General features: G+C 36.1%; 1 long non-coding RNA gene across 1 annotated transcript; it reads right to left on the bottom strand.

Annotated features, from left to right (window-relative positions):
- Window positions 1-385: 385 nt before the first annotated feature.
- LOC126914813 (uncharacterized) lies at window positions 386-2164 on the bottom strand. Its single transcript, XR_007709817.1, has 5 exons — window positions 1642-2164; window positions 1375-1422; window positions 1199-1300; window positions 912-1037; window positions 386-751 (listed from the first exon to the last, which is right to left on the bottom strand). It is a non-coding gene; the product is annotated as an uncharacterized LOC126914813 (long non-coding RNA).
- Between the last annotated feature and the right edge of the window lie 11003 nt (window positions 2165-13167).

The following is a 13167-nucleotide window of genomic DNA, read 5'->3' as shown; positions in this document are numbered from 1 at the left end:
AAAACACATGTATATACACACACGTGTATGCATATCTGTGTGTGTGACCTACTTCGTGAATCTGAATAATTGGTAACCTAATAAAATAAATAAAAGAAATGAAATATACTACACTACGTCAGCATTCTAATAAAAGTGAAAATTGTATAGAAGATTGCTCTGCGACACACACATATATAGATATACACATGCGTACGCGTATCTTTGGGAAAAATTCATAATATATATATGTATGTATACGTTATTAAACCATTAAAACGCAAAGAAATAAATATATAGAATTACATTTCTACGAACCTAGAGAATTATATACGAAATCCACATTATGGAATATTCAACCAATTAACGATCCGAGAAACAATGAGAATAACAATACACGCACATATACATATGCATATATATATTTTACATAATGGAAAATTACATTGTGAAATGTATATATATATATATATATACACACATATTATTATATCGAACAACTACTCATCTAATATACAAAACCACCCTGTGAAAATTACATTACTGAACATTCAACTAAACCAACTGAAGACTTAATATAATAATATATAATAATATAATAATATATATACATAGATATGTGAAATAGCGTTGTATATAACCAGAAACAATACAAATGTCACACGACTTCTTCAACAACTTCGACTCTTCGTTCCTGCCGACAACACCTCACACGATGACTGCGTCTTCTAGGGCCACTTACGGATTCTTTACAATTCTTCTTCTTCTTGCACTGAAATATCATATGCAGTGAATAAAACACGAAAGAAGCAGGATGAACTAAATAAAAGAAATCATAACAAGATACACACCGAGACACTCCGCATGGGAACCTCTTTACAAAGATACCTCCGTATCTATCATTAAACGCATAATAATCAAGATGCACAAACCTCATTTGGAAGTCGACACCACTCACAGCGTGCCAATGCAAGGGAGGAAAACGAATGAAATTGTATTTCGTGAAGACGTTTCACCACTTTCCATAGATCAGAAACTGGAGTTACACAACTAATAACCTAATAACAAGAAAGTAATATAAAATATACACGATTTAATATATAGCAAATATGGACATATAAATCTACAAGGAGCAAAATATATCTCATATTGTCAAATAAAACCAAATTGTCAAAAGATCATCAGGACACGACGTCAACGAAGGTGCCACTGTGCCTACTTGGGTGGAAAACCGCCCCTTCAGCATCATCCTTCGCACATATTCACACACGCACGTCGATCACGTCATCTCGTACCATTCACATATCTTCCTCCTCTTGCGCTAAAACAAATTCACAAGTTTAAGGAAACAAACAACATGCGAAACGAGATAGAATACTAAGAATACATACTCACACAGTTCGCACAGGCGCGGACGCTTTTGTGTCCATGACTCAACATAACCTGTAATCACAAAAAGAAGATAAAAACCCCAATAAACTAAAATACCGAAATAGCGATCGCATACTAAAAATCACTGATCGAGATTCATATAACCAAAATTCATAGCACGCCATTATGAATACAAGATAACCTCAAAATATAAAACTATACAACTTTATAATTAAATCAAACCCTCACGATCACACTACAACGACTTCAAAATGATATATTAAAACTTACCATTATGTAAAAATACTTTATTGGAAGAAACAAGAAATAACGCGTGCTACACATACAAAAGCCACGGCGGAACTGCGAGATGACCACCGCTATGAAGGGTTACAAGAGCATCGCAGATGCAACTTCGGCAAAGACACGTTGCTACACGCGTATGGAAAGTCCTTGCAATTTTGACAAAACGGATTGCACGTGCCTTGATCGTTCCCATTGGCATCAGCAGGAAAGGATTCGGAAGGATTGCAGACGCAATCTCGGCGAAAGACAAACCACTGCAATATCCACATTCAATCACGTATTTTGAATGTTTCCATCAGCATCGAAAAGGTATACGAGAAATCAAGACACGGCGTGGGATGAAGCAAACAAGACATCAGCAATCATCAAAATCCACGTTCTCTCATGGAAACTCTAAAAACCTGCAGCATTGCGATTCCCACCGGAACGAACTGCCACGTGACTGCCATCCCATTGGGGATGTCATTATAAAAAGCGTAGCGACACATTTCAAATCAGATTAATTGTTAGCGTTCGGGAGAATTTAGCGAAAATAAGGAGATTAATTGTTAGCGTTCGGGAGAATTTAGCGAAAATAAGGAGAGTAATTGTTAGTGGTTCAGTAGAATAAAGAAGAGTAATTGTGAAAAGAGAGTAACTGTCATTAGTTGGTTCAGTTAGATTAGAGTAAGAGTAATTGTTAGCGTTAGGGAGTATTTAGCGAAAATAGAGTAAGAGTAATTGTTAGCTGTTCGGGAGATTTTGGCGAAATTACAGAAGAGTAATCGTTATCAGTTAGAATAAAGAAATTGTTAGCGGTTCAGTTGAATAAGAGAATAATCGGAATAATTGATATTAGTTGAATCGGTCCGTTTCGGTAGAATAAGCAGATAATTGGTATTAGTCGTTCAATCGAATTTGAGTGAGTCTGATATCAGTTCGTTCAGTTGATTTAATTAGAATTTAAGTTAGGATTAGAGAATAATTGTTCGTTCCAGTTCGAGTTTAAGAGTTGCGAGATATAAATGTTATTAGTCAGTTCGAATTATAAAATAATTGTTTTTAGTCAGTTAGAATTAAAACAATAGTTGGCTCAAGTTTTGCGTTAGAATTTCGAATTGTTAAACACGTCCGGACACACTGTTGTTTACACTGTTCAAATTAAATAAAGATTAAAACAAAAAAAATTATAGAAGTGTAAATCTTTGTAAAACCGGAATCACCCCAGCGGCCTGCCCGTTCATCAGCGGAGGCCAACGTCAGGTGAGTCAACTTTAATTATTATTAATAATTAATAATTAATAATTAATTATTACAATACACATAATTATTATTAATAATTAATAATTAATATATTAATTTATTAATATATTATATAATTATATATATTATATAATATATTATATTAATATATTATATATTAATAATTAATAATTAAAATAATAAATAATATCAATAATTAGTAAAATTCGTCATTAAATCCGCCAGGAATAATTATTTATAATATAATTGTTTATTCCAAACAATCCTCTCCCGTGCTAGTATTCCTGGGCATAGCAGGTTAGCCGAAACGTGGAGATTGTTGACCAGTGGCCTAAACTCCAATCAACGCTACTTAATCTAACAAGAAATATCTAATTGAAGCAGTCCTTAGACTGTTTCCGGTGGCAGCGACTACTACATTGATTAAAATTTGAAAATTTGGATAGCCAAACGTAACAATATGGTGTTACCGTGTAACGTGTAGCGTTGTATATTGTTACGTTATAACGTATAACATTATATGGTGTTACCATATAACGTATAATTATCATACAATAAACGTGTATTTTTTTATACAAAAATTCCGGTTTCATATTTACATACCTTTTACTATTACTTAATAACGTATAACGTTGTATATGGTTACGTTATAACGTATAACGTTATATAGTATTACCATATATCGTATGACGTTGTATACTATTACGTAACAACGTGTAGCGTTGTATGTTCTTACGTTATAACGTTCAACGTTATGTAGTACTACCATATAACGTATAACGTTATATACTATTACGTTATAACGTATAACGATATATAGTATTACCATATAACGTATAACGCTATATACTATTACGTATACTATATGTATACTATTACTTTTACGTTATAACGTATAACGTTATATAGTATTACCATGTATCGTATAACGTTATATAGTGTTACGTTGTAACGTATAACGTTGTATACTGTTACGTTATAACGCATAACGTTATATAGTAGTACCATGTAACGTATGTCGTTATACAGTGTTACGTTATAACGTATAACGTTATATGGTGTTACCATATAACGTATAATTATCATACAATAAACGTGCATTTTTCTATACAAAATTTCCGGTCTCATATTTACATACCTTTTACTATTAGGTAATAACTTATAACGTTATATAGTAATATCATATGTCGTATAACGTTGTATATTGTTACCATATAACGTATAACGTTATATAATATTACGTAAAAACGTGTAACGTTATATAGTATTATCATATAACGTATAATGTTATATCCTATTGCGATATAACGTACAACGTTGTATGTTGTTACGTTATAACGTTTGGCGATATATAGTATTAGCATATATCGTATTACGGTATATACTATTACGTAATAACGTATAATGTCATGCAGTGTTACCATATAACGTATAACGTTATATAGTATTACCATGTAACGTATAACTATATATACCATTACGTAATAACGTATAACGTTATCTAGCATTATCGTATATCGTATAACGATATATACTATTACGTAATAACGTATAAAGATGTATATTGTTACGTTATAACGTTTAACGATATATAGTATTACCATATAACGTACAACGGTATATAGTGTTTCGTAATAACATATAATGTTATATATGTCGGATGTACGTCAGGATTGGGGGTGGTGGTGTTCGGTGAATCTTCGTTGAAATTAGCCATAGGTGCGGTGTAACAATAGTTGAGTTTATTGACACAAATTAGGGATATTACAGCGTCGATAGATAGTCGCAAGGTTTCGATATTCGCGGCACTAGGACAATGGTCTCGGCTCCGGCAACGTTTCCGCGGTCAATGGATGCTGAACTTTACCCTTCGTTTGCGTCTAAGTTACACTGTATATTAGAGCAAGGAGCAATTATTACATATACGAAAGACAGGTCGATTACTGATGAGATCGCACTGGAGAGTGACTCTCCGTCGCGGAGACGCTGTCGAAGAAAACTATGATGGGTGTGCCTATGGGCACGAGATCATCGGATTCGCGGAGAAAAGTCTTCGTTCGAAGGGTGAGGGAAATTGTCGTTGCTGTTAATTGGTCAATTTCCATGTTGGTGGTTAGAGAAAGATATTAGCTGTCCTTGGGGAACGTTGCTAGCGGGAAGCGTCGTTCGTGGAAGGATAGATTTCTCTTATCTTCCCGTAGTTGGGGCACAGGCCATTTGTCTATTTGAGAGACTTTGTGTAATTGAAATTTAATATTCGTAGCGGGTCCTCGCCCAGCTAAACATATACTGCGAAGATGCGTTGGCATCTGGCAATCGTCTTACCCGAAGGACAAAGTCTGCGTGTGGCGAGCCACGGGACAGAAATCGTTGAAATGTTTACCGTCGTGCCCCGTCCCAAGTATTTCTTTTAAGGAAAGCTATAGAGTTACTTCATGGCTTTGTTAGATAAAACGTTCATCCCTTGACCGCGACTACGTTCGGCGACCGGTTGTCGCCTCGAGCCCGAGCTCACTATCATAAATTTCGAATAAGTACAGTCGGATCGAATTACAACAGTTTCTTAGTGCGGCTATGATGAAATCTGGATTACAGCACTAAGGGGGTATCGCTTCAAAGGAGAGGCTCCGGTGTTCTTTCATCTCCGACACGGCCATTCTGATTATCACACGTCCTCGGGTGGATCTAAAATATTGGGTTTTCCTAACATTAAACTTGATATAACTGGTATTTTGTTCCTTTATAGTTTAGCTAAATTATATTGTACTGGTCTCTTTATGGCTTAACTAACTGTCCAAATAGGTCAAGGGCCCAGGTTAACAACAAAAATTTCGATCGGACGTTCAATGATAAAGTAGGGAGGAAAAAAAGACACAAAAGTCAGTATCATTACGGTTAGTATTCAAAGCGCCAGTTGCATTTTGTGAGTTACCGGTCAGACCGTAATGACATGACAGATCATTTTCGATTTCATACACGGATGAGTCTCAGTTTGTTGGATCATATTACCGCACTGGGCGTGTGTGGAGACACTGAATGCGAGTACAGTGTATGGTGACACTGAACACGAGTGCATTGATGTAATAGGCGGGTATGGAGACACTGAATGCGAGTACAGTGTATGGAGACACTGAACACGAGTGCATTGATGTAATAGGCGTGTATGGTGAGGTTGCCAGTGTCACGTCGGAGACGCAAGAAATCACGAAACCGATAGATCGCCGGTGATCTTGTGACAACGACCATACCCAAATAAAATAAATAAATAAAAAAATCCTACAATGTTAATATTTATAATCTAATATTAAGATTATTATATTATATCGTATTAATTGTTATATTACAATAGGAAAATTAGAAATCAATCTGGGAATCTACGTGGAAGTACAAGCGAAGCTCCAAAATAACAACTACGTTAAATATTTTTTGGCAGGAAAATCATTGGGTAGAAACTAGTTTTTATTTAAACGAAAGCCAGTTTTCAATTTCTCCAAAAGCGATACGATTCAAGAATTTTAATCGTTAATAATTCTGATTATGAATAATCATTACGAACGATTCGATTTGTTCCTCGGTCGCTCGATAATAATTTTAGATCATGGGAATTTAATTTGAAAAGGTAATCAATGGAAGTGACCTGAATTTTTGTTCGGTTATCGAACAGTGACCATTATCAAGGAAAACCGAATTTTGCTTTGGTTACCGATAACCATTATCGATGGCGAAATTGATTTTCGATTATCGCCAAGCAATATCGATGAAAAAAATATTTTCTAGTCACATTCGACTATCGTCGATATTTATTGACATTGCTGATAATCGGTTTTCACTGGCAACGTAAAGAAGCCTAATTATAAAACTGATATGTTTCATTATGCAAAGAAAAAGATACGAAAATGTACGAAACAAAGCATAAGATAAAAGATATCACGGTGCAACTGTTAATAAAAATATTCTACTGCGATATCTTTCATCCTATTCGTTTCCTATATTTTCATATGTTTTGTTTGCTCGATAAAACACACAAGTTTTATGAATAACTGCGAACACACGTATTTTTGGCTTGTTAACTAGGTGATTGAGGGTTTTGTCATTAGATGATATTGAGAAAATTCGCAATCACCTAGTTTCCAACCCAATAATTATCAGTGACGTTAATAACGATTGATAATATAGCCAGTGATAATTGACAATGTAGAGCAAATTTTTGCCATCGATAATGGTCATCGATAACCAAAATAAAATTTTCTCGCCACGGATAACAGTTACTCGTAACAGAAAAAAAAAAAAATATTTAAAAATCCGGTTATTTATGTTGGTTACTGGTAACCAAAATGAAATTTCTCTCGTCGATAACGATTACCGGCAATCAAAAAAACTTTAATCCGTTTTAACGGTTATTCGCGATCAAAAATTTTTTAATTAAAAACATCAACCTTCATATCGCAACTTTGCAAACTTCTCTTGTAACAGTTATGATGTCTTGTAATTGTAACATTTATGGCAAATATACATTTAGCGAAAAATTAGTATATAGCATGAATAGAAGTAGTCTTAAACATTACAACTGGTGATAAAGATCGTTTCGCTAAATATCGTGGCTTAATACAGCGAATAATTGACTGCTCAAATATTTTCATCGTCTTTGCGCGACGAATATTTTATGTAACTTCTGGATACGGTTTTGCAGAGAAATTAGAAATTTTAGAAATTTCACAATCACGTATAATCGTGGCTCGTCGTGCTGTTAATGAAGTTTCTAAATATTTCGTGTAATATAGAAAAAGTGAAAAGTTTCTAAGAGTCTTCGAGTATCTTCGTGCGTCTCTGTGTGCGTATAATCGAGCGTCTTTAGATCGCGAACGTAGATCGAGGAAGAAATTGCGCGTCTTTGACCGGTTAGGCGGAGCAAAATTGTACGTTAAGAGATTAAAGACTGACACTTGCCAGGGTTACGAGTCATCTAGAAAAATAAGCTCCCGTAGAATATCACCTGAACGCCAATTTTGTCTCCGACTACGAGCACACGTAGTCCTATTACGCTGTTCTCTAGGGGGAAACGAGTGGAGAGCGAAAGAGAAGGCAGAGAAGAGCTCTCCGAGGAGCATCATATTAGTTTGAGAATTTTCTCATAAAAACAGGCTGAAATTTAAAGTTGATTTGAAAGTAGAGATCGGTTTTAGAAAGGCTACCGGTTCGATTGGATCTCAGGCTGAAAGTTTCATCTACAATTATATCTCAAATATTTGTGCAATTTTATATCTTCTTGCGTGTATTGCGTATGCTAAAAATCCGCAATTTTAATTATCACGTTTCGCACGAGACCAGCATTCGCGCAAATACTTACGAGCGAGAATTTATTCAAACAGTATAAATCTAATCTACAGTAATCTACAGTTAAAACTACCTAGAATTTATTTTATAATAATATGGCGTTAATTACCGTCGTTTCGGCACTTGCAATTTTTCGAGGAGAATCGCCTCATAGCGTTGCACAAACGATAAACAATTAACATTGTCGTTATCGAACTCAATTTGTTACGAACTGTCGTCGCATTCGTGCAATTTATATTTAGCATAAACCGTACGCTTAATACAACCTTACGGTTATTAGCAAATTCCTTGTTAGCATATTCCTTATTAACAATTATTTCTAGAAACGAGATAACATTTGCTTGCCGAACTTATCAGAATATTTGTCTTTCGTTCGTTTGCGTTTATTAGCTGAGCGTAATTCTCGCAATGGTAACGCTACTCCGGGTTCTCCAGTTGCTGTGTATGATATCGTATAAAAGATAAATGCTTCGGTGAAGAGTAAATTTCGAAAGAAACTATTCGTTAATTTGCCAAGGATTCGTATTCTTCTAATTACACTTGCTAGCCAAGTGTAACTACCACAATCGATGCCAATAGCCCAAGTTCGATCGTAACAGGCGGATCGTTTCTAACTAATTTTACGTAGAACGTTCTGATCGATATTATCGTCGTCCCACTGAACCAGTTGTTCGCGTTTATCGCGTCGCGTCTTAAAATCGGGCAATTGTCTGGTTTGCATGATTCGTTCGACGAACGGTAACGCAGCTGTACGCACAGAAACCGATAAATCAGCTCTACAAACTGATTAGACCTCTCGTTTAGAAAGACGGTGTAAATGAACATAAACACGTTTGTACGCGAGAGCCCATAGAAAGGAAATTCCGCGTACACCGGCAGAAACGACTAGCTTAATTTCAACGACAGCATCGTTTCTGAGAATTGAGCATTCATCGTTAAACATCAAAGCGTTGGCTTTCAGAGATGTACAAGTTTCTGTATGGACGGTGTACACACTCCTGCTCGGACAGCCGAGGAGGACGGACGTGTCTAGACGGTCGTCCTCTCCAGGTATAAGTGAATAGTGAAAAAGTGCTTCAAAGTAATAGTGCTGCAAAGTGATAGTGAGGAGGAAATAAAATAGCAATGCAAATACCAACTATAAACATAGCAACAAAAGGAGAAACATATTATATAAGAAACAAACAAATTAACATGGAGACAGAAGAAACAAAAGAGCATCGGGGACAGGAAGATAGCAATTCAGAACATGAAAGATACTACCAGGACAAAAGCTGGAAGCTAGCGAAGGCTAGCAAAAAACGCAAAACAACTACAGACATAAGTGCCATAGGAAACCCAGCTACAGAAAAGCAGCGATGGCTGCAAGAATTATCATTAAGTAACTCCTTCAGCTCACTAACGGAAGAAATAGACGCTGACCCCGTAAATAAAACCACTATCCAAACAAATCATATTACAAAACCACCACCAATCCTTGTTGAGGCCCAAATAATAGACCCGCTCATCGATCTACTAAATAATCTAGATGAGAAAAACAACTACACAATAAAGCAAACAAAATTGGAACAAGTAAAAATACAAACAAACACCCCAGAAACATTTAGGAAAGTTATAAAAGCATTAAAAGAAAAAAATGCTATTTACCACACGTATCAGCTTAAAACTGAAAGGAGCTATAAAATTGTCATAAGAGGATTGCATCCTAAAACGAACATACATAAACTAAGCGATGAGTTAGCTAAAATTGGTCATCAAACAAGAACAATAAACAATATAACAAGATTCGACACAAAGCAACCATTACCACTATTCTTAATAGAACTGGAACCCAGAAACAATAACAAGGAAATATATGATATCAAACAAATACTAAACACAATAGTAACAGTCGAACCACCACGACACAAAAAAGATATACCTCAATGCATGCGGTGTCAACAATACGGACACACTAAAAATTATTGCAACAGAAGCCCAGCTTGCGTCAAGTGCGCAAAAAATCACTTAACTATACACTGCCCATATTCTGGAAAAATAGAAAAAGTTAAATGCTACAACTGTAACGGAAACCACCCAGCAAGCTATAAAGGATGTGAAGTAAGAAAACAATTACAACGTAAACTGTTCCTGCCCCTACGAAGCAGAACAATCACTAACACACAAGCCCAACAGGACAGCACAAATCCTGAAATAATTCCAAGTACAGAGCAAGCAACAAACACCAAACCTATCAGCACCAACACCATTCGTGGTCTAAGCTATGCTCAAATAACCAGCCAATCAACACATACACACAACCAATACCACAGCAATAGTAACAATGACACTGCAGAAATCAAAGAACTGCTCAAACAATCCATAAAGAACACCGAAATGCTAACCAGAATGATAAGCGAACAAAACGCAGTACTCAAACAGCAAACCCAACAAATCACAGTCATGCTACAACTAATTACAAACGTGCTAAGCAAAAAATAAAAACGGACACTCTAAAAATAGCAGCCTGGAACTCAAGCGGCCTACAACAACGGGCCCTCGAAACTAAAACATTCATATACAATAATAATATAGACATACTACTTGTCTCAGAAACACACTTCACTACAAAAAGCTACTTGAAAATACCATACTACACCATATATGATACCAAACACCCCTCAGGAAAAGCTCACGGAGGGACAGCAGTGATAGTCAGAAACGATATCAAACATTATCTACACAGCCAAGTTAACAAAGTATATTTACAAGCAACCACTGTTACAGTTCAAACTAGCAGCAACTACTTCCAGTTGTCAGCAGTATATGTGCCCCGCGACACAAAATAACAACTCAAATGTGGGAAGAATACTTCCAGGACCTAGGGGACAAGTACATCGCAGCGAGAGACTACAACTCCAAGCACACGCTATGGGGGTCAAGAAACATTACACCTCGAGGCAGAACACTGGAAAAATACATTAGAAATAATAACCTCAATATATTATCCACAGGAACACCGACACATTGGCCGACTGACCTGAACAAAAAACTAGATCTTCTGGACTTTGCAGTACAAGGGGACTAAACACAAATAAACTAAAAATAACACCCAACCTCGAGCTCAGCTCCGATCATACACCCATAATAATTGAATACAGAAACAAACCAATACACTATAGCAAACCAGAAACACTATGCAATAAAACCACCAAATGGCAAACTTTCAGAGAAATAATAGAAAGCAAAATAAACTGCAACATCCCGTTAAAAACTCCTGAACACATAGAACAGGCAGTAGCAACATTGACAGCAACTATTCAAGAAGCAGCAAGGACAACCACTACACCCGAACCAACCAGCAGACAAACAATAACAATCCCGCAAGAAATACTCGACAAAATCAAAGAAAAAAGAAAAGCAAAAGCAAAATGGCAAAAATACAGAACCCGAGAAAACAAAAAACACTTAAACAAACTTGCAAAGGAAATAAAAAACAAAATAAAGGAGCACAACGATAATGAATTCGCAAAGTTCATAGGGACACTGTCCACACACGAGATCACCAACTATTCACTATGGAAAGCCACGAAAAAAATAAGGAAGCCAATAATACCCGTCCCGGCAATCAGAAAAGCAGATAACACATGGGCAAGAAGCAACGAAGAACAAGCTGAAGAATTCTCCAACCACCTCTGCAACACATTCACACCACACATTATCAACAACAGCAACCTCAAAAGTCATACGGAGGAGGATCCACAAACCACTACTACCACAACCGACAAGGAATACAACATAGCTAAAACATCGGCACAAGAAATTAGAAACATAATTGATAAAACAAAAAACAACAAAGCGCCAGGAATCGACCTAATCAATGGTAAAATCTTGAAAAACCTTCCGCCAAAAGCAATAAGACTAATGACAATAATATTCAATGCAATTCTAAGAATTCAATACTTCCTCAAACCATGGAAATTAGCACAGATCAAAATTGTACATAAACCAGGCAAAGACCCGCACCAAACTGCATCTTACAGACCAATATCACTGCTTCCAGTATTTTCCAAAATACTGGAAAAAATAATATATTGCCGGATAAAAACAATAATAGAGACAAAAAAACTAATACCGGATCACCAATTTGGTTTCAGAAACAAACACTCCACGATAGAGCAAATGCACAGGCTTATAAACGAAATAATAGTAGCACTAGAAAACAAGGAATACTGCACAGCCCTCTTTATAGACATAGAGAAAGCATTCGATAAAATTAACCATGAAAGTCTACTACAAACAATTAGGAAACAATTCCCGGAGCAAATACATCACTTAATAAAATCCTACCTAAGCAGCAGAACCTTCGTAATAAAAATCAAGGACACACATTCTCAAGTTAAAGACATCAAGGCCGAGGTACCACAAGGAAGCGTCCTAGGCCCAATACTATACACATTATACACGGCGAACATACCAACAACTACCAACAGCACAGTATTGACATTCGCGGACGACACAGCTATACTAGTCAGGCATACTAACCCAGAAACGGCAGTCAAAATACTACAAGAACATATCATAAAAATAGAAAATTGGCTACAAGAAAAACAAATAAAAGCAAACCCCAATAAATGCAACCATATTACATTCACGCTACGAAAAAGGATACCACCAAACATCCTATTGAACGGCACGCATATAACGCAAACAAAGCATGTCAAATACCTAGGACTCCACTTAGATCAAAAACTCACCTGGAAACTACACATCAAATCGATAGTAGAAAAAATACAGAAAACAAGGAGACAAATGCATTGGCTAACAAGCCAAAAATCCAAACTAAGCACAGAAAATAAATTAAAAATATATAAAACGATCATAAAACCAATCTGGACGTACGGAATACCACTATGGAGGACGGCAGCAATGAGCCATATAAACAAAATAGAGGTA

Source organism: Bombus affinis, chromosome 3, assembly GCF_024516045.1.
Source record: "Bombus affinis isolate iyBomAffi1 chromosome 3, iyBomAffi1.2, whole genome shotgun sequence".
Classification (NCBI taxonomy): Eukaryota; Metazoa; Arthropoda; class Insecta; order Hymenoptera; family Apidae; genus Bombus; species Bombus affinis.
The sequence above is the reverse complement of the archived record's forward strand: the minus strand, read 5'-3'. Positions and strand labels throughout refer to the sequence as shown.